We start from the raw sequence: 20,135 nt of genomic DNA, 5'->3' as shown, positions 1-20,135 counted from the left end.
ATTAGAGTAATAATTAGGAGTTACTTTGCCCAACTTTATGCCAATAAATTTGATAAGTTAAGTGAAACGGATGAATATGTACAGAAATATAGGTTGTCCAACTTAAGAGAGGAGGAAGTAGATTGCTTAAATAGTCCCATTTTAGAAAAAAAGCAATATAACTAGTTATTGATCAAATCCCTAAGAAATAATCCCCAGGACAAGATGGACTTACATTTGAATTCTACCAAACATTCAAAGAACAATTAGCCCCAATGCTATATAAACTATTTGAAAAAATAGAGAATGAAGGAGTCCTACCAAATTCCTTTTATAACACAAACATGGTACTGATACCTAAGCCAAGTAGGACAAAAATAGAGAAAGAAAATTATAGACCAATCTCCCTAATGAATATTGATACAAAATCTTAAATAAAAGATTAGCAAAGAGATTGAAAAAAATCATTCCCGGGATAATACAGCGTGATTAAGTAGGATTTATACCATGATTGCAGGACTGGATCCATATTAATAATCAAATTAACAAAACCCATATGATCAACTCAATAGATACAGAAAAAGCATTTGACAAAACCCAACATAATTCCTAGTAAAAACACAAAAAGGATGGGAATAAATGGACCTTCATTTAAAATAGTCAGTAGCATCTATTTAAAACCACCAGTAAGGATCACATGTATTTGGGATAAACTCGAACCATTCTTAATAAGCTCAGAAGTGAAACAAGATTACCCACTATCACAATTACTATTCACTATTGTATTAGAAATGCTACCTTTGGCAATAAGAAATGAAAAAGAGAAATTAGAGTTGGTAATGAGGAAACCAAATTATCTCTCTTTGCAGATAATATGATGGTACACTTAGAGAGCCCCAGAGAATCTACTAAAAACATATTAGAAATAAGCCACAGCTTTAGCAAAGTTGTAGTGTACAAAATAAATCCACATAAATCATCAGTATTTTTTATACATCACTAACAAAATCCAATAGAAAGAGATACAAAGAGAAATTCCATTTAAAATAACTGTCGATAGTATAAGATATTTGGGAATCTATCTACCAAGGGAAAGTCAGGAACTATATAAGCAAAAATTCAAAACACTTTCCACACAAATAAAGTAAGATAACTAACTGTAAAAATATTAAGTGCTTTTAGATAGGCTGAGTGATATAAGAAAGATGACAATACTCCCTAAACTAATCTATTTATTTAGTGCTATAACAATCAAACTCCCAAGAAACTATTTTAATGACCTAGAAAAAATAACAACAAAATTCATATGAAAGAACAAAATGTCGAGAATTTCAAGGGAATTCATGAAAAACAAATAAATAAATAAAATGAAGGTGTCCTAGCTGTACCAGAATTAAACTATATTTTAAAGCATCAGTCATCAAAACCATTTGGTACTGGCTAATAAATAGAGTAATTGTTCAGTGGAATAGGTTGGTTTACTGGACAAAATAGTCAATAACTATAGCAATCTAGTGTTTGATAAACCCAAAGATCCCAACTTTTGGAATAATAATTCACGATTTGACAAAAACTGCTGGGAAAAATTGGAAATTAGTGTGGCAGAAGCTAGGTATTAACACACACTAAACATTGTCTACCAAGATAAGGGCAAAATGGGTTCATGACTTATTTTTTAAAAATTACTTTTTATTAATTTTATAATTATAACATTTTTTGACAGCACATATGCATAGGTAATTTTTTACAACATTATCCCTTGTACTCCTTTTTGCTCCGAATTTTTCCTCTCCTTCCCTCCATCCCCTCCTCTAGATGGCAGGCATTCCCATACACATTAGATATGTTATAGTATATCCTAGGTACAATATATATGTGCAGAACCGAATTTTGTTGTTGTTGTTGTTGCAAAGGAAGAATTTGATTCGAAAGGTAAAAATGACCTCAGGAGAAAAACAAAAAATGCTAACAGTTTACACTCATTTCCCAGTGTTCCTTCTCAGGATGTAGATGATTCTGTCCATCATTGATCAATTGGAATTTGATTAGCTCCTCTCTTTGTTGAAGATATCCACGTCCATTAGAATACATCCTCATATGGTATTGTTGTTGAAGTGTATAATGATCTCCTAGTTCTGCTCATTTCACTCAGCATCAGTTCATGTAAGTCTCTTCAAGCCTCTCTGTATTCATCCTGTTGGTCATTTCTTACAGAACAATAATATTCCATAACATTCATATACCATGATTTACCCAACCATTCTCCAATGGATGGGCATCCATTCGTTTCCCAGTTTCTAGCCACTATAAAAAGGGCTGCCACAAACATTTTGGCACATACAGGTCCCTTTCCCTTAAGTATTTCCTTGATATATAATCCCAGTAGTAGCATTGCTGGATCAAAGGGTATGAACAGTTTGATACCTTTTGGGTCATAATTATGGGTTCATGACTTAGACAAAAAGAATGAGATTATAAATAAATTAGAAGAACAAAGTATTATTTAACTTTCAGATCTGTGGAGGAGGAAGGAATTTGTGATCAAAGAACTGGAGTTCATTATTGGTCACAAAATAGATAAATTTGATTATATTATGTTAAAAATTTTTGTACCCCCCCAAAAATTAATGCAGACAAGATTAGAGGGGAAACAATAAACTGAAAGCATTTTACATGCAAAGGCTCTGATAAAGCCCTCATTTCTAAAATATGTAGACAATTGACTCAAATCTATAAGAAATCAAACTATTCTCCAATTGATAATTGGTCAAAAGATATGAACAGAAAATTTTCAAATGAAATAATTGAAACTATTTTTAGTAATATGAAAATCACTTCAAATCACTATTGATCAAAGGAATGCAAATTAAGACAATTCTGAGATACCATTACACACCTCTCAGATTGGCTAAGATGACAGAAAAGACAATGACAAATGTTGCCGTAGATGTGGGAAAACTGGGACACCAATACATTGTTGGTAGTATTATAAATGAATCCAACCATTTTGGAGAGCAATTTAGAACTATGCTCAAAATTGTGCATATCCTTTGATCCAGCAGTGTTACTACTTAGCTTATATCCTAGAGAGGTCTTAAAGAAGGGAAAGGGTCCCATATGTGCCAAAATGTTTGTGGTAGCCCTTTTTGCAGTGGCTAGAAACTGGAAATTGAGTGGATGCCCATTTATTGGAAAATGGCTGAATAAATTTTGGTATATGAATGTTATGGAATAATATTGTTCTATAAGAAATGACCAGTATGTTGCTTTCAGAGAAGCTTGGAGAGACTTGAATGAACTGATGCTATGTAAAATGAGCAAAACCAGGAGATCATTATACACTGCAACAACAAGATTATATGATGATTGACTCTGATGGATGTGACTCTTTTCATCATTGAGATGATTCAAACCAGTTCCAACTGTTTAGCAATGAAGAGCATCAGCTACACTCAGAGAAAGAACTATGAGAAATGAGTGTGGACCACAACATAGCATTTCCACTCTTTCTGTTGTTTGTTTACATTTTTGTTTTCCTTCTCAGGTTTTTTTTTTTTTTTCTTTCTTTCTAGTTCTGATTTTTCTTGTGCAACAAGATAACTGTATAAATATGTATACATATGTTGCATTTAACATATACTTTAACATATTTAACATGTTATTAGACTACCTGCCATCTAGGAGAAGGGGTGGGGGAAAGGAGGGGAAAAGCTGGAACAGAAGGGTTTGCAAGGGTCAATGTTGAAAAATTATCCATGGATATGTTTTGCAAATAAAGAATAATCAATTAATTAAAAATGAAACTGCAGAATAAAAGAAAAAAATTCTTCTTATAGGCTTTGGTAAAAATATAACTTAATATTTTATTATTATAATCTGACATGTATATCCTTTGTTTTCTTTTCTGAACCAGCATGTTAAGACTTCAAAAGTACATCTCAAATTTAGGAGAAAAATTTCATAGGAAAATTTATATGCAGTTTTAATACTTTCATTATTGTTTAATTAACTTATGGAAAAGTAGAAATATAACATCACAGTTTTTAATGCAACACTAATTACTAACATTTTATTTGAAACTCAAAATTAAAAAAAAAAATTTTGACATCATTTGCAAAGATTTTAGTGACCCTCATGAAGGAGTAATTGTAGGGAATTCTCTGGAGTCTATTTTAATAATAGATGACTCTGTGAAAAATTGAACTTTGTCACATCTCAGCTTAGTCATTCAATTAAGATTCAACTGGTGTTACACATTAATGAACTTTGAAGAATTTATTGTTTAAAATCCAAGAAAGCTTACAGTAAGCAAAATTGGGATACATTTTCATTTCTTTAACATGTATATTTGTTTACTTGTTTTGGGACTGTAGGCATTTTTTAATGCTTTTCTAATCTAATAGTTATAAGGTAAAATTAAGTCATCACAGAAGTTAAAACACAGAAAAGAGAGCCTCATTGCCCAGCACATATGAAAAGTTTTTAAGTAAAATCTACTACTTTGTAATGCCATTCTATATCACCACTTGAGGTTCTGCTAAACCAATGAGGACTTGGTATGGAAAAACATTTTTTTTTTTTCTATCGTACATGTTGATTTTGGAAATTGCTAGGAGTGACACTGTTAGGTGATTATAATTGACAGGATAATAAAACTGGATAGACATATTATTCATGGGATATAATAAAATCACTTAATTATTCAGACCCTAACATTAGATTACTATAATTATTGACTATTTTGTCCTGTGAAACTAACCTATTCCAGTGATCAACTAACTACTCTATTTCTAACCAGTATCAAATGGTTTTGATGACCACTGATTTATAATATAGTTTTAGATCTGGAACAGCTGTAGCACCTTTATTTTCTTATTTTTCATTAATCCCATTGAAATTCTTGGCTTTTTGTTCTTCCACGTGAATTTTGCTGTTATTTTTTTCTAGGTCAGTAAAACAGTTTTTTGGGAGTTTGATTGGTATAACACTAAATATATAGATTAGTTTAAGTAGTATTATCATCTTTATTATATTTGTTCAATGTATCCAAGAGCACTTGATATCTTTCTAATTGTTTAGTTTTGATTTTATTTGTGTGGAAAGTGTTTTATAGTTATGTTTATATGGTTCCTGACTTTCGCTTGATAGATAGATCTCCAAATACTTTATACTATCTACAGTTATTTTAAATGGAATTTCTCTGTGTATCTATTCCTATTGGATTTTATTACTGATATATAAAAATCCTGATTATTTATGTGGATTTATTTTGTATACTGCAACTTTGTTAAAATTGTGGGTTATTTCTAATAGTTTTTTAGTTGATTTTCTAGAATTCTCTAAGTATATCATCGTATTATCTGCAAAAAGTGTTAATTTGGTATCCTCATTACATACTCTAATTCCTTTAATCTCTTTTTCTTCTTTTATTGCTAAAGCTAGCAATTCTAATATAATATTATATAGAAACTATGTGGACAGTGGGCGATCTTGTTTCACTCTTGATCTTATTGGAAATATTTCCAGTTTATCCCCATTACATATGATGCTTTCTAATGATTTTAAATAGATGCTAATGATTATTTAAGGAAAATCCCATTTATACCTTTTAGTTTTATATCTTTAGTATTATTCATAAGAATGGATGTTGGATTTTATCAAATGCTTTTTTTCTGCATTTAATGAGATAATCATACTTTTTTTTTGTTACTTTGATTATTGGTATAGTCAATTATGCTAATAGTTTTCCTAATATGGAACCAGCCCTGCAATCCTGATATAAATCTTACTTGGCCATGGTATTTTTTCCTGGGGATGGTGTTCTATAATCTCTTTGCTAATATTTTATTTAAGATTTTTGCATCAAGATTCATTAAGGAAATTGGCCTATAATTTTCTGTCTCTGTTTTCATCCTACCTGGCTTAGGTATCACTATCATGTCTGTATCATAAAAGGAATTTGGTAGGATACTTCATTCCCCATTTTTTCAAAAAGTTTATGTAGTATTTCAGTTGACTGTTCTTTAAATATTTGATGAAATTCACATGTAAATCTTTGTGGTCTTTGAGATTTTTTTCTTTGGGAGCTATTAACAACTTTTTCTATTTATTTTTTAAAAATGGGTCTATTTAAGTCATTTATTTCCTTTTTTGCTAATCTGGGCATTTTATATTTTTGTAATTATTTCTCCATTTTACTTAACTTACCGAATTTGTTGGCATGAAGTTGGACAAAATAACTGCTAATTATTGCTCTAATTTCCTCTTCATTGGTGGAACATTCTCTTTTTTTCATTTTTGAGACTAAAAATTTGATTTTTCTCCTTCCTTTTTTCTAATCAAATTAATTAAAGTTTTGTCTATTTTGGTTTTTCATAGAAACAATTCTTAGTTTTATTTATTAAGTCAATAGTGTTTTACTTTCAATTATATTAATCTCTCCTTTTATTTTTAGAAATTCAAGTTTTGTATTTGGGAATTTTTAATTTGTTATTTTTCTAGCGCTTTTAGTTGCAAGCCTAATTCATTGATCATCTCTTTCTCTATTTTATTTAATTAAGTCTCTAAAGCTGTAAAATTTCCCATTATCGCTTTGGCTACATCCCATAAATTTTGGTATGCTTTCTCATTATTGTCATTCTCTTGAATGAAATTATTAATTGTGTCTATGATTTGCTGTTTCACCCATTCATTCTTTAGGATGAGATTATTTAGCTTTCAATTATTTTTTGGGTTTATTTTTCTGGTCCTTCTATTGAATGTAATTTCATTCTCTGAAAAAAATATTTACTATTTCTGCCTTTCTGCATTTAATTTTGAGGTCATTGCATCCTAATACATAGTCTCCTGAACTGCTAAGAAAAATGTGTACTCCTTTCTGTCTCCATTGACTTTTCTCTAAAGATCTATCATATTTAACTTTTTAGTATTATATTTACTTCCTTAACTTCTTTGTTATTTATTTTGTGGTTCAATTTATCTAGTTCTGAGAGAACAATGTTGAGATTTCTCACCAGTATAGTTTTGCTGTCTATTTCTTCTTTCAGATCTCTTAACTTTTCTTTAGGAATTTCCATGCTATACTACTTATATGTTTACTGTTAATATTGCTTCATTTTCTATGGTACACTTTAGCAAGATATAGTTTCCTTCCTCATCTCTTTTAATTAGATCAATTTTTCCTTTTGCTTGATCTGAAATCAGGATGGCTACTCCTGTTTTTTTGTTTTGTTTTGTTTTGTTTTTTGTTTTTTGGGGTTTTTTTTTTAACTTCACCTGGAGCATAATAGATTCTGCTCCAGACTTTTACCTTTACTCTATATGTATATCTCTGCTTTAAATGTGTTTCTTGTAAACAACATATGGTAGCATTCTGGCTTTTAATACAGTCTGCTATCCACTTCAACTTTATGGAGAGTTCACCCCATTCACATTTACAATTAAAATTACTAATTCTGTGTTTCCTCTCATCTTATTTACCCCAGATTAGACCGTTCTCTTTCCTTTTCTCCTGCCCTTTTTCCCCAGTACTTTCCTTATGAGAACCACCTGCCTCAATCACCTGTCCCTGTTTAGAGTTCCCCCCATTTCTTATGCCTTTCCCCTACTATTTCTGTTTTCCCTTCTATTAATCTACCCCTTCCCTTTTTCCCTTTCCTTCTCACTTTCCATTAAGGAGAGAGAATTTCTCTGTGTAATCAAATATGTCTAATATTCTCTCTTTTAGGAAAATCTGAGGAAACTAAGATTCACACAATGTTAACCGCCTCTCTTCTTTCCTTCAATTATAATAAGTTTTCTTTGCCTCTTCCTGAGATATAATTTTTCTCATTTTACCTCCACTTTCCCCTTTTTCTGGTACAATCCCGTTTCCACCTCTATGTTATTTTAATATTATAATTGTAAAATCAAATTATACATGCACTATCTATGTATACCCATAACAGAGATACAGTTCTCAAGAGTTCTTTTCTTTAACTTTTATATTTCTCTTGAATTTTGTATTTGGAAGTCATTTTTTTTTGTTCAGCTCTGGTCTTTTCATCAGAAATAAATGGAATTTACCATTGAATATTATTATTAATTATTAATTTATCCTTGAATATCTACCTTCTTCCCTAAAAGAAAATGCTCATTTTTTATATAAAAACAAATAAGAAACCACTTTATTATTAAGCCAAATAAAATAAATTATTGTTTTGTTTTGGAGAAGTAAGAAAAGGGAAGAGGAAAAGAACAGCTTATTGACATAAATAGATCATATATTTAAACCCAAGTACAGTTTATTTTCACAAAATAAAATATAAATATTATTGGTGTTGTTTCCAATTTTCACTATTAGCACTAACATGAATATTAGAAACAATTCCATATAATTTCTTTGTTTATATGGAAAATAAAACTGAGAAGAGAAACATGAAATCACATACAAAGCAAACCACTAGAACCAAGATTCAAAATTAAGTCTTCCATTTATAAGACTAATGTGTTTTATATTGAGATAGGTTAAAGAAAGAAGAAAATTACAGTACTGTCTTCCTGTTTCCAGAGGTCAATTATATCTGACTTACATCCTAGTTATATTTAGGAAGTAAGAGAAGGAAATATCATCTTGCCAGTCTAGAGAAATAACTCAAGGACATAGCTAGTAGAAGAAACACAGCAATAATTATTAGCTGGGCACCCTTAAAGTACTCTCAAGAAGGATGTTACAGAAGAATTGCTGACTTGTATCAAATAAAATTACAGATCTAAATTTTGAATCATGCTGTCCAAAATATGTATGTGTGAGCCACACAAAATTAATTTTTAAAGTACTCATCATCACCAAAACAAAGCTTCACCCCATATATCCAGATTGTTTGTTTTGGAATCACCTTGTCTGTGAAAATATGTCTCTTCCTTTCTTTAGATCCCGCTTATATAAAAGCAGTTTCTGTGTATTTTTATGTGTGTCCATGTATGTATATATGCTTTAAGGAGTGATTTGAAAGGGGTGATTTTTCTCAGATCCCTATCATCACTTTAATAGGAGCTCTCCACTTTATGATTTATTTGCTATTGTAGAATAGCAACTCTATATTATATTTTATATAGGTTACTATTTTCAAAACATATGCATAGTTTTCAACATTCACTCTTGCAAAAGTTATGCTCCATTTTGTTTCTCCTTCCCTTTCCCCCATCACCTTTCCTAAATAGAGAACAATTCAATTGAATATTAATGGCTAATGTAGACAAATTTGTTTTACCCCTGATTTTATTGAAAATGGTTCTAGTTTATTCTCAGTTCATATGATGCTTGCTGATTTCAGTAGATGCTATTGATTATTTCAAAGAAAATTCTATTTATTTCCTATACTCTTTAATGTTTTTAATAGGAATGGGTGTTGGATTTTATCAAATGCTTTTTCTGCATAATTTCTGTTTAGTTATAGTATATATTAAGTCAACTATGCTAATATCTGTCCTAATATTGAACCAACTTTGCATTCTTGGTATTAATCCTATTAGGTCATGATGTATGTTCCTGCTGATATCTTGCTCTAATCTCTTTGCTAACATTTTATTTAATATTTTTGCATAAATTTTCATTAGAAAAAGTGGTGTAAAATTTTCTTTCTCTGTCTGCATCCTACCTGGTTTAGGGATCAGCAATGTATTGGTGATCTAAAAATAATTTTGGTGGGATTCCTTCTTTCCCTATTTTTCCAAATAGTTTGCATAGTATTGGAATTAATTTTTCTTTAAATGTTTGGTAGAATTCAGATGTGAATCCATGTGGCTTTGAAGATATTTTTCATAGGAAGCTGATTAATAAATATTTTGTTCAAATTTTTTTTTCAAAATGGGACTATTTAAGTATTTTATATCCTACTCTGATAATCTGGGCAATCTATATATTTGCAAGTATTCATCCATTTCACTTAGATTATGGAGATTTATTTTCATACAGTTGGGAGAATATTTTCTAGTTATTACTCTAAGTTTCTCTTCATTGGTGGAAAAGTTAACCTGTTCATTTTTTTACTGTTAGGTTTTCTTCTTTTCTGTTTCTCAGCAAATTAAAAAAAGGTTTATCTCTTTCATTATTTTTTTTCATAAAATCAACTTTTAGTTTTGTTCATCATTTTAATAGTTTTCTTACTTTAAATTTTATTAATTTATCCTTTTATTTTCAAAATTATACATTTAGTATTTAATTTGAGGGACATTCATTTGTTGTTTTTTCTAGCTATTTTATTTGTGTGCCTAATTCTTTGGTCTTCTCTTTCTCTATTTTATGCAAGTAAGTATCTAGAGATATTAAACCTCCCCTAAGAACTGCTTTGGCTGCATCCCATAAATTTTGGCATGTTGTCTCATTATTGTCATCCTCTTGGATGAAATTAGCAATTATATCTATGATTTGTTGTTGTACCCACTCCTTCCTTAGGATTAGATTATTTAGTTTTCAATTAAAATTGTATTTGTTTTTCCCTGGACTTTATTACATGTTATTTTTATTGCATTGTGTTCTAAAACAGATACATTTACTATTTCTGCCTTGATCTTGAGGGATTAATGCAGTAATACATAGTCAACTTTTTGTATTGATTTCATGTACTGCCAATAAAAAAGTGTATTTGATTTTCTCCAAAGCTCTCTCATGCCTAACTTTTTATAAAATTTTATTTACCTTTTTAACTTCTTTCCTATTTATTTTGTGATTATAATTTTAATACAGCAAGTTTGAGATTTCCCACTAGTATATTTTCCTGTCTATTTCTTCTTGTGGTTCTCTTGACATATCCTTTAAGAATTTGAAAGCTACAACTTGGGCATATATGTTTAGTATTGATATTATTTCATTGTCTATGATGTCCTTTAGCAAAATGTAATTTCTTTCCTCAACTCTTTTAATTAGATCTATTTTTCCTTTTGTTTGATCAGAGATCAGGATTATTTTCCCTGTTTTTGTTTGTTTGTTTGTTTGTTTTGTTTTGTTTTGTTTTTACTTCAGCTGAAGTGTAATACAATCTCTTCCTGTCTTTTATCTTTATTCTATATGTATCATTCTGCTTTAAATGTGTTTTATGTAAACAACATAAAGGCTAATGGTTTTTAAATCTAATATGCTATCTGCTTCAGTTTTATGAGTGAATTCATCCCACTCATATTCACAGTTAAAATTAGTGTTTTTCTTGCCATCTTATTTTCCTCAAGTTACAATTTTTTTTCTTTCCTTTCCCCTTTCCTCCTCCCCAGTGTTTTGCTTTTGACCACTATTTCCTTCAAACAGTCCTACCACTTTACAATCACTACACCTTTTTTATTATGTTCCCTTTTCACTTGTTCTCCCTTCTATTGGTCTCTCCCTTTCCTTCCCCCTTTCCTCTCCTACTTCCTTTGCAAAGTGATGTGTTTCTCTATAAAACTAATTATGTTTGATATCCTCTCTTGGAACAAAATGCGATGAGATTAAGGTTCACACAATGCTCTCTCCTTTTTTTTCCCCCTTAATTTTAGTGGCTCTTTTAGCCTCTTTTGGAGATGTAATTTACTCGTTTTGCTCCCCTTTCCTATCTTTCCAGTACCATCCCTTTTCCACTTATAATTTCTTTCTTATATGATCCCAATAAAGTCAGAATTATACCTACAAGCTCCAAGTATACAGAGATGCAGTTCTCATCCTCCCATATCATATTCCCATATAAGAATATAAACTTTCTTAGTTTTTTATGCTTCTCTTGAGTTCTGTATTTGAAGTCCAAACTTTCAGTTCAGGTCTGACCTTTTCATCAAAAACAAAAAAAATTTCACCTATTTCATTAAATGTTCATTTTTTCCCTCGAAAGATGACTTGATTTTACTGGATAATTGATTATTGGCTACAACCAAAATTCCTTTGCCTTTGGGAGCATTAAATTCCAGAACCTTTAGGTCTTTAAAGTGGAAGCCATTAGGTCCTAGGTAATCCTGATTGTGACTCCTTAATATTTGAATTGTTTTTCTATGGCCATTTTAAATATGTTCTCTTTGATCTGATAATTCTGAAATTCAGTTGGAGTTTTCATCTTGTGATCTCTTTAAGGAGACATCATTGAATTTGTTGTTGTTGTTGTATTTTTTTTAGATTAAAAAAAAAACAACTTATTAAATGGGGATAATGAAGACAATAGCCACAAAACTATGATATAATCTCCCATAATTCCATATAGTTTTTTGGGTAAAGTGGTCACAAATTCAGCATTTTACACAAATCCAAAGCCAAGGAATCTCACTACTTTCAAAATTTAGGTCTTTGATGTATTTCATGTTCTCATGGAATACGGTAGCTCTTTCTTGAATCCATAGCCAGCTCCTTTTTCTTTTTCCAAAGATTTTACTTCTAGAAGTATTTCGTCTTATTAATGGCTGACTCTCTGTATTCATGATTATTTGGAGAAGTTTCCCTTATATGTGACTAAAACTCACTTGATAAGGTGTCTATTTATGAATCAGTTGCCATTTGGGTTAGAGGAAGAAATTTCTCTACACCTACCTCTTTAAAAGCACTTTTTATCTAAAAGTGGATTGGACTGGATTAATAGACAAAGAGCTTATCTACCAGCAGGTACAAAACTTGTCTAGGTTACTAGGGCTTATAGATATGTAAAACTCACTGTCATAAACCTTAGGAAATTCAATTCACCAGACATTTAAGTGCTGAATCTGTACAAGGTAGTGTCTTTTTTAGATGCTTTGGGTAAAAGATGCTTTTAAAAACAGAAGTTTGTAGCTCAGGAAGCTTATAGTATACTGACATGCAACATTGGCATGTATAAATATAAGCAAGATAATTTTAGGAAGGGAAAATCTTGACAATTGATGAGATCAAGAGTAGCTTACTATATGCAGCAGCATGGAAATTGAATTTGGAGAGAAGGTAGGAATTCTAAGGGATGAAGAAGTAGGGCAATGTATGTGAGATATCTTGTTAAAAAGCTTGGAGAAGAATGGAGAAGTGCCTAGTTTAAAAAAGAAAGAAAGAAGGAAGGAAGGAAGGAAGGAAGGAAGAAAGAAAAAAGAAAGAAAGAAAGAAAGAAAGAAAGAAAGAAAGAAAGAAAGAAAGAAAGAAAGAAAGAAAGAAAGAAAGAAAGAAAGAAAGAAAGAAAGAAAGAAAGAAAGAAAGAGAGAAAGTGAAAGAGGAAGGAAGGAAGGGAGGAAAGAAAGAAAGAAAGAAAAGAAAAGAAAAGAAAAAGAAAAAGAAAAAAAAAAGAAAATACAACAATCTGGCCCAAGTTGGAAGTGCATAAAGGAGAAAAATGTGAAAATTTTAAAATATAGACTCTTGCCAAATTTGAAAAGATATTAAATGCCAAGTTTAGGAGATTTTATTTTATCTTTGAAGCAATTAAAATCACTTAATCTGAAGCAAGGGAGTGACACAGTCGTATCTGTACACTGGGGAAATTATTTTGGCAGTTATAGGGAGATAGTTTGGAGGTCAGCTGGTACTAAAAGCAGATAGAACAATTAGGAGATTGCTTAGCCTGGTGATAAGGGAATGAACAAGAAGAGTGGTGAGAGAAAGAGACCTCTATATATTTATATTCATTACCTCATTTTATACTCAAAATACAATCTTTCATTGGTAGGATAGGTATTATTGTCCCTCTTTTAGGGATGAGAAACTAATAAACATTAAAACTAATTCTCAGTAAAGCAGGAGGTGGGGAAGAATATTCTAATTCCATGGAATTTTTTGTTGTTTTTGTTCTTTATTAAGTCCAATTTTTTTTTATGCTCCTCTTCAGTTCTGCAATTAAAGATCAAATTTTCTGTTCAGTTCTGGTCTTTTCATCAGAAATAAAGTAAGGTAATCTATTTCATTGAATGACTATCCTTTCCCCTAAAAGATAATGCTTAAATTTGCTGGATAGTTGATTCTTGGCTTCAATATAAATTCCTTTGTCTTTTGGAATGTCAAATTCCTGGCCCTTCAATCTTTTAACATGGAAACTGCTTGGTCCTTTGTAATCCTGATTGTGGCTGCTCACATATTTAAATTGTATCTTTTTGGCTTCTTACATTTTTTTTCCTCTTTGATTTGATAATGCTAATATTTAGCTAAGGTATTTCTTGGAGTTTTCTTTTTGGGGTCTCCTTCAAAAGGTGTTTGGTGAATTCTTTCAATAGCTATTTTACCCTCTGGTTCTAGGACATCAGGGGAGTGTTCCTTAATGATTTCTTGACAGATGATATCTAGGCTCTTTTTTTCATCATGATTTTCAGGAAGTCCAAGAATTCTTAGATTTTCTTTCCTAGATCTATCTTCCAGGTCAATTCTTTATCCAATGAAGTATTTTACATTTTCTTCTAAATATATTTTTGGTTTTGTTTGACTGATTCTTGATGTCTTTTTGAGTCATTCACTTCCATTTTTAAAATTCTAATTTTTAATAAATTATTTTCTTAGTTATATTTTTATCTTCTTTCACATTTGGACAACTGAATTATTAAATGAGTTTGTTTTGTTCATTTTATTTTTTCTCATTTAATAAATTCTGGTTTTTTAATAAGTTGGATCTTTTTCAAATCTATTTTGTAGGGCATTTTACACTTTTTCCATTTCATCAAATCAATTTTGTAAGGAGTTTTCTTCAGATAATTGCTGTTTTCTTTTCCATTCTTCTGCAATGTTCTCCTTTCTTTTCCCCAGTTTTCTTTTATCTCTCTTTTAAGATGTTTTTGGAATCCTTCCAAGAGTGATTTGTGTGATGGGGAACAACTTATATTACCTTTTTGGTCTTCATTTGGAGACAATTTGTCTTTAGTGTCCTCGGAATTTAACGTCAGTTCTCTTTCTCCATAAAAGGTAACTACAATCAGAATTCTTTTTGCCATTTTGCTCATTTTTAAAGCTTGAATTCAGATGTTAGTGCAAAGAGGAGATTATCCCAAGTTTCTTCTTCAGAATTTTCACACTGCCTTGGGTCTGTGCTGTAACTTTTTTTTTTCCTGTGCTGCATGGGCATGGCTAAGTCCCACATTATTCTGAGGTTCAGGGACTCACTATTTGTCTTTTGCAGTTGCATTTCCTTCCTGATAGCTAGTCTACTGATCCATTGGCTTCTAAACCAGGAAAGAACAGCCAAAATTGATGTATTTTAGCTGAGAACCTCATAGTAGATTTCCTTGACATGTGAAGACCACTCTTTCTTGGTCCTTGCATTACACCTGCACTGGCCACAAACCAACCCTCCATCCTGAACAATTGAAACAGACATTTCCTGAAGTTCTTTCAAAATATCTTCAGCTGGAAATTTGTTAACACTCTAAATTTTTGTGGGTTCTGTCACTTCAATCCAGTTTAGAGGTTTCATCTGGTTTTGATTTATGGTAAATCAGGAATAGCTCAAAGACCTGTCTGCTCTCTCTTATCTTGGCTCTACCCCACTCTACATTCTTTTATTATAGGGAAAATGAGGAAGAAACCCCCAGTATTTTTTCTAGAGTGTCTTTTTTCTCACTCCTTGTCCTACATTTTAAAATGACTTACATTTGTTCTTAGTTATTGAATGGGTATTGCTTCAGGCAAATTGAAGCTAAGGAAATGCCTTAACTGAAAAAAGCCAACATCATCCACTACATTCTAGGCTATTACTAGTTATTATGAATGTTTCTTGCCACTAGACTTCATTGACTGGAAGACCTGGTACAGCTGATAACTTTGCACAACTTTGCCTTACTAAACCTAATTCTTACACGAGATCAAGTATCCTCCTCATGCAGTCATTGGTCCTTTTCAAGAATGATGGATGAATGATAGCAACTGACATCTAACCTTTATTTAGCAACTGTTGAAAAGGACCCTTGTTTTATTTTATCTTTATAAAACTGTAAGAGAGTTATTAGTAGTAATCCCATTATACAGAGAGAGAAAATCAGGAAAACAAAAATTAAGTGGCTTCTCCATGGTCATACAAACAGGGAGTATTTAAGGTCAGATTTCAATTCAGATCTTCCTCACTTCAGGACTAGTCCACTTTTTTTCTACTGAGTCTACTAGTTACTAATAGTAAACTGATTCCCAATTTATTTATATATCAAATGAGGATAATAAAATTACTGTTACATATTTTATATTGTTGTGACAAACAAATAATACAATAATATATGAAAAGCATAAAGCTCTTTCTATTTCATGGTATAATTTTTAGAAGTGAAGAAATTTTACATATACACACATATAACTTATGATTCATTATATTATGAAATTGGGTTTATAATAATAAAATTATATATCAGCAACCACCCACTGGACCCATAGATACAGACAAAAAATACCTGACCTCCTGCCAGTAACCTGTTTCTGAGTTTCTATTTTTTAAAATATTCTGATCTGCAAAAGTCAAATATATATTATATCTCTTGTCCTATATTTAGTCTTTTCAGTTTGTTATGAAATATCAGTACTAGCTGAGGGAGATGAGATAGTTAAAAATGGTGAATAGAGCCTTAGGGCAGTTAATTGACTATCATTTCCTTTCCAGAAGCAATAATAGTATTATTGATTTGATTCTTTTTCCCAGAGCAAGAGGTAGAAAACAGATAATAGAAGGAGTTTTGAAAATGTAAAATCAGTTCGTGTGGCAATAAAAATGATATAACACCTGTCCAGGAGTTGAAACCAGAGACAGTTTTGTTATGAAATATTTGGGACAGTTATGAATTTTATATGGTTTAATTTTCTGACAGCAATAATTGAACATTTCTGCTTTTATTGCCACTAGTCTGATTCAGAATGATTGACCTTGATCAAATTAAACCATCTGAATCTGAGTCTGTCAGCCTTCAATTAGTTTTCTGTCCCTGGTATGCTTGATTTCACTCCTGATACACAAGCAATCTTTTGTTTTCCTTTTAATGGTTTTGAAGAATGGATATTACTCAAAAAAAGCAAATGAAAGTTGAAGCTAATAAAGTGCCCATGATAGTAACTGTTAAATATATTTCTCTAGCAGCTATTGCTTTGGGGAAACCAAGAGCTTCAAGGGTTATCCAATATCATAGTGAAACAAGAAAAAGTACATTTCAGAGAAATTTTAGTCTTAAAAATTAGTCTTAATTTAATTTTAAAACTTAGTCTTAAATAAAAATTGAGTTGGGAAGTAACAATACTACAAATAATACTCAAAAAACAAATACCTTCAGAGGAAGCTGACATTATTCATTGTTTTTGTTTTATTTATCTGTGCTTCAGCATAGACTTTTTGAAGTTAAAAAATAGTAAGACTACAAGTGCAAAACCACAGAATTGAAAAATAGAAAGGAAATACCAAAACTGAAAATTTGGGAACAGGTTATCTCTACTGATGAAGATAACTTTTTAATGAAAATTCATGTTTGAACAAAAATATTAGAATGTATATATATATATATATATATATATATATATATATATATATATATATAACATATGGGCATCTTAATTAAACTGCAAATCTTGAACTCAAAAATATATTTTCAGGAGTTTCTCTTTCCTTCTTTCTTTTTCTTTTTTTTTTCTTTTCTTTTATCCCAGTGGGCCTAGAAGCTTTGTTCTCTTTGAAAGAAATACTAACATTAGTAACATACATAGATAGATGGATGTATGTGTGTGTAAACATGTTATGAAAGCATAAAAAGTTTGGAAAACTTATCTAACAGATGAAGATAGCCACATTTAAATAAGTTAGCATCTTACCTGAGTTAAATCTCATTTAAAATATATTATCTAAAGCACAGTAAAGTTTTATGTATTAGACTGTAGATCAGAAATATATTTAGCATCCAATGTAATAAATGTGTGATTTAATTATGAAAAAACTGTCTATCATTAAAAACATTATAAATGTGATGCTAAACTGCAAAAACAAATGATTGTTGCAATAATAAGACATTAAAAATAAAATATTTTTCTATATGAGTGGTTAAAGCATTTAATATATATGTCAATAAATTTAATAATTTTGATTTCCCCAATTAATTTACATAACACTGCAGTGAGTAAATGAGTTTGTACTTATGTAATAATCAGGAAAGATCAGCCCTTGTGTAATTATATCCCTATATTAATTCTTTAAAAGGAGAGGGGAAATGCTTTGTGGAGTTCTAGTCCATATGTAAAGTGGGGAAAACAAGATTTCAAGGAAATAAAAAAAACATAAATTTATTAAGATACCTTGAGATACTCATACAATCAATTATGATTTCTTCATGATTTAAAAATATATGTATACATATATGTGAGTGAGTGTGTATATGTACAGGTGTATATTTATAATTGTTTACATATATATATATATATATATACATATATATATATATATATATATAAAATCAGATATCATGTTTTTAAGACTGGCAAACTAATTAGATAGATAGATGTATAGATAAATGGATAGATATCGATTATAGGTATAGATAGATTTGATAAATAAGTTCATAGATATATTTTGCAAACCTTTGTGGTCTATATTAGATCCACAGACTATAGTTTGCCAATCCCTAATCTAAAGTATCATCTCAAGAAGGTCTAGTTATTTAAAGGATAGCCTTACATGGTATGTGGCAATGAGATGGTTGAGTAGGATTGATAATTAGTATAGAATTATGGTTAATTTGATGCAAAAAGGAAATTCATAATTTTTAATAAGGGAATTTTTTTTCTGTAATTTGAAGATTTTTTGATGAGCTACCCACTATTTTAGCAAGTTTTAGTTTCAAATTACTTTTTTAAGATGATCAATTCTACAGTAAATTTCACCAAAATAATTTATGCTATCTCTCTAAAATGATGACATTGAAATAGAACTTTACTGAATGTTAAGTTTAGTACTTTAAAGATTCATTTTGTGATATATTGAGAACTAAAATTATAGGTGATAAAGACACTGTTCTCAAATTTTCTGGGTTTTTTATAGATTTATGATAAAGAGCAAGGTGTTTCTGAGGTAACACTATATTCATTTGTATATTTTTATGCAGGTGAATTCACTGGAAACTCCAAGAACTAAGAAATCTGACTAGAGTTAACATTAGAGTTGAGGCAACATCACATGATATTACAGTATATACTATCTAATTATAACCACTAATGATCTCAGCAAATCTATAGCACCAACTGTTAGCAAACCAACCAGTAAGGCAGCAGCTGTCCTTTTATCTCTTAAAATAGAAACAATCATTTTGGACCTAATACTCCATATTCCTTGTATTCCTTGAAACAAAATACAAAGATTGAGTCAAATGTGCATTTTTATCAAGAATACATTTTAATGATATTTGATTGCCTTCTTGTTCAATATCTGTGACCAAAATAATACTTATACTTTAGTGAAAAATAACTCAGTACCACAAATATAGACTGATTAAGGTTCTGAAAAGAATTGTTAATTCACAAGGAAATTTCAAAACATAGCCACAATTTCCTTAAAATTTGAATAGAGAATTGAGGGCAAGTCATGGGAAGCTGGAAATTTCAATGTAGCCTGCTATTCATGTGAATTACTTAGAACCCTGAAAAGTTAGTAGTTGCCTCAGGGTCACAGACAGTATGTGTCACAAGCAGAACTAAAATTCAGTACTTCTTATTTTTTAAGTTAAAAATACAAATGCAAAACCACAGAATTGAAAAATAGGCAAGGTATCATTTCCTTTTATGGTTACTCTCTACCAGAAGCCCCACCTCCAGTGAAATTTTCTTACTTTATCTCAATTTAAACACATGATATTTTTTCTGTTTCTCAACATATTTATGTAAGTTAGAAGCTATTACTCCCTTTAATTACCAAAATATATAATGGAAGTATACACTTAATACAAGGAAAGTGCATACATTCTAACAAAATATTCTTAATCCCAGTCATATGCAAACATGAAGAATGAAAAACATGAAGAAGATAAAGAATGAAGAAAATGAAGAATGAATGAAAAAATAATACATATATATGAAGAATGAATGAAAAGAATCATACATATATATGTATATATTATATATACTTATTATAAACACTTATAATATATAATATATTATATTCCTGAGAGGGAAAAATGGTTGCACTTACTTCAGTTTTCAAATTAAGAGATATTGGCCTTTATTGTCATGTACAATATTATATTCCATATTTCTCCTGGTAAAAACTTATAAT

The sequence above is a fragment of the Sminthopsis crassicaudata genome, chromosome 3 (assembly GCF_048593235.1).
Source record: "Sminthopsis crassicaudata isolate SCR6 chromosome 3, ASM4859323v1, whole genome shotgun sequence".
NCBI lineage: Eukaryota > Metazoa > Chordata > Mammalia > Dasyuromorphia > Dasyuridae > Sminthopsis > Sminthopsis crassicaudata.
Note: the sequence above shows the minus strand (reverse complement) of the source record.